The sequence below is a fragment of the Dromaius novaehollandiae genome, chromosome 31 (genome assembly GCF_036370855.1).
Source record: "Dromaius novaehollandiae isolate bDroNov1 chromosome 31, bDroNov1.hap1, whole genome shotgun sequence".
NCBI classification, from domain to species: domain Eukaryota; kingdom Metazoa; phylum Chordata; class Aves; order Casuariiformes; family Dromaiidae; genus Dromaius; species Dromaius novaehollandiae.
Genome location: NC_088129.1, coordinates 707,519 through 710,894, shown reverse-complemented (window position 1 = coordinate 710,894; position 3,376 = coordinate 707,519). Strand labels below are relative to the sequence as shown.

Genomic DNA, 3,376 nt, shown 5'->3' with positions numbered 1-3,376 from the left:
CTGTGTCCTTTGCTCTCTGATGCCCACCTTGCTAGGGTCGCTTCCTGCTGCACACATTGCCAGCACAACCTCAGCCTCTCCTCTAGCTCTCTGGACTCACCCTCCCGCCTGCCGCATGGCATGCAGCATCACATGGGCAATCCAGCCGCGCCTGGCTGTGCTCCATCCCCTCCTCTGTCCCCTTCCTCACCACTTCCTGCTTCCTGCCTCCCTCCTCCCCTGGCCACAGCCTTGCTGTTTCGGCCTTGAGGCCGTCAGCAGGCAGGAGCACTCCTGAGGAACCCTGCAGAGAATCGGGGGTTCAACAAGGGCCATTACACAAGTGGTTTTGGAGACTGGGCTTGGAGACCTGTCCCACTCAAGATGCACGTGGGGCTCTGGTGCTGGCAGTGTGCGCCAGGACCATCAGCAGTGAAAGGATGCCTGTGCACAGCCAGGGCATGGTGCCACCTCTCCGGGAAAGCAGAGCCATCCGCCACCTCTGCTCTGCAAAGCTGAGACCCTGCAGAGAGTCAGGGCTGTGCAGGACACGAGGTCTCCAAGGGAGGTGCTGGCTCTGCTCTGGAGGGGTGTTAGCATCGGCGGCATTCCCGCACTCTGTCCTGGGGCTTTGCCGGGGGCACATATGCTCTCCGGGTTGCTTTTCTGGGAGATGCTGGCAGCCACCCACAGGTGGTCCTGGGTCCCCCTCAGCCAGATCACTGGGGGATGATAGGACGATTTCCCACAAGGATCCCATCTGGGGAGCATGCAAGGGCCACTGCTAGAGCAAGCCAGACTTTTGCAGCTCTCCTCTCCCAGAGGCTCTACTCTGCAGGTGGGCGGGCAGCCTTTAATTTGTCCCTTGCCAGAGACGGGAGCTGTTTCTCTGCTGTGTTGCTGCCGAGTGCTTCCTCAGGAGATTCCCCATTTCTCTCCTGTCCAAAGGCATCGTCCCTCCTGGGGGCTTCTGCACTCGCTTAGAGAAGAAAGAGGAGCAAGAGAAGGCACTAAAAACCCCACTCAGACACATTTATTGCACACCACACTCAAAGCTGTGCTCACACGGCTGCAGCACTGCAAGGTGCATGGAGGCAACTTCGTGCCAGCACATTGGGGGATGCACAAAATCTGTCTTTCCTATGCACCCTGCCTTCAGAAAGACCCCAGCAGCCAGCACGGTGAGAGCAGAGAGCTGAGAGCTGTGGGGGGTCCTTGCAAAACTGGGAGCAGGGCCAAGAGGAGAAAAGCAGAAAAAGCACAGCTCAGAGCTGATGGATCCCTCACTCAGCAAAGCATCATGCAGAGAAGCAGGCGCTGAGGTCCCAAGACACTAAAGGCATCAACCCTCTTTTTCACTTCTCCTGGTTGAGCTCCTCAGCAGCAGCAGCCTGCCAGAGACTTTGCTGGCATCCCCAGTATGGAGAGGGTAGGAAGAGAGGAAAAGCAGCTGGGAATCCTTGCAGGCCCCCACAAAGGGGCACCAGGAGGTTGCCAGGTGGAAAAGGTCTCCTTCAGGACGTGCTGTGGTGCAGCCGCCTTGCATGGCAGCATCTGAGCTCTAAGCGGAGCACCTGAAAGGACAACCTGGCAGGCGCAGAAGGCTTCCAGGGTCTTCAGCATTTGGAGCATGAAAAAACCTGCACCGTTAGCAGCGGTGCACACTCCCACTGAAGACCCCACACCAGGTACAAGGTGAAGGTGAAGAAGAGCTTCCTTCCTGCAGCAAACCTGGGCAGAGACCCAAGAAGCGCAAAGCAGAGCCAGCTCGGCGCCCCAGGTGCTGTTGGGAACCAGCTGCCACCAGCATGCACTGAGCTTTGGGTCTTGCAGAGTGACAGGGCGCAGCCCTTCCTCGCCGTGCTGCTCCCCCGTGCCACGGCATGGTCCCGGCGAGCTAGCAAGGTGGCTCCCTCGGCGGCACGATGCTGGCGTACGTTGTGACATGTTCTCTCAGGGGCTGCAATGGCAGCAGCAACTTTACTGCTCAAGAGACTGAAAGCCTCCAAGGAGCTGCTCCCAGCAGCGCGGAGGCATGGGCGTTTGTGGGGAGAAAGCCCACAGGGGTTCGTGGAGCCCCAGGACGGGAAGGAGGGAGACTTTGCTCTCAAGGCAATGGGCCTTGCCAGCAGATATCCCAAGCCACCCTAAGAGCCCATCACCTCTCCTCGGCCCTGCTGGCAGCGTTCTTGGCAATGCAGGAATTGCACCTCAGGCTGCAGGTCTGGGCAGCAGCACAGACCCAGCCCAGCAGCACCCAGCTCTTTGGGTCAGCGTCATCTGAGACTCACCTGGGGACGTCCCCTTGCAGTCACCGAGGCGTCTGGGGACACAAAGAGGCCTCAGCATCAGCAGGGCTCCAGGGCCAAGCCACCTCCTCACACCCTTGCCCAAGGGCCCAGGCCTCAAAGTGTCCCACCGAGCTCCCCATTTGCCACGCGGGCCTGCACCCGAGCAGCCAGCCCTGCCAGGAAGAGGGCCTGGGGCAAAAGCAAGCTTTGCTGCAAACCCTCTGACCAGGCGTTTTTGCATGGCTCTTTCTCAGCTCAGCATCTCTCCTTGCAACAGTCCTGTGTGCAATGGCTTCCCCAGGCAGCTCCCTCAAGAGCACCCCTCCTCGCCTTGCCCCACAGCACCATGGCACTCCCAGCCCTCTTCCCCTTTGCCTGCGCATCCCCAGATCACCACTGCCCCAGCTCCCCTGCAAGGGCCCCAGCGCGCTTACAGTGCAGATCCTCTTCGGGAGGGTCCCCAGCTCTGCTCTCACCCTGCTTCCTGCAACGCAGTACAGAAAGCACTGGGGATGCACTCAAACCAACCCACCCCCTCAATACAGAAACAGCAAGACATGGTTCACACCCCACCACAACCACCACACACACACAAACACTCACACTTCCACAACTGCCTCCCAAACTCTACATTCAGCCCTCGCAAGGCTTGTCCAGCACACACACAGGCCTCTGGGCGTCTGGGCATCCCCCCAAGCACCCCAAAGATCTCCATGCAGGCACCTACCTCTGAGTCCGGAGGGCAGACACTGCTGGAAACATTCAAAAAATAGAAGAAAGAAAAGAAAGAAAAGAAAGGAGGGGGGGAAGGAAGGAAGGAAGGAAGGAAGGAAGGAAGGAAGGAAGGAAGGAAGGAAGGAAGGAGGTTGTCGTTAGATAAGTGGGTACTTCCTGGAGAGACAGAAAAAGCCAGTGTGGTGTGGGGAGAGGGGGCAGAGGCCAGCTCTGCTCAAGGAAGACACAAGCAGCCTTCAGAGCCCATGCTGCGTGACAAGGCACACAAGTGCTGCTTGCGTCTTGCTCGGCACAAGGGTTCAGGTCCAGGGGACCAGCGATGGAGGGAGGCACTCTGCCCCCATTCCCAAGAGAAACCCCAGAGCGCTGCA

At 59.0% G+C, this 3,376-nt stretch overlaps 1 long non-coding RNA gene across 1 annotated transcript; it reads right to left on the bottom strand.

Moving 5' to 3' along the window:
• Positions 1–1,390: 1,390 nt before the first annotated feature.
• On the bottom strand, positions 1,391–2,756 carry LOC135324115 (uncharacterized). The gene is made up of 3 exons (XR_010385471.1): positions 2,705–2,756; positions 2,271–2,302; positions 1,391–1,939 (listed from the first exon to the last, which is right to left on the bottom strand). It is a non-coding gene; the product is annotated as an uncharacterized LOC135324115 (long non-coding RNA).
• Positions 2,757–3,376: the final 620 nt, after the last annotated feature.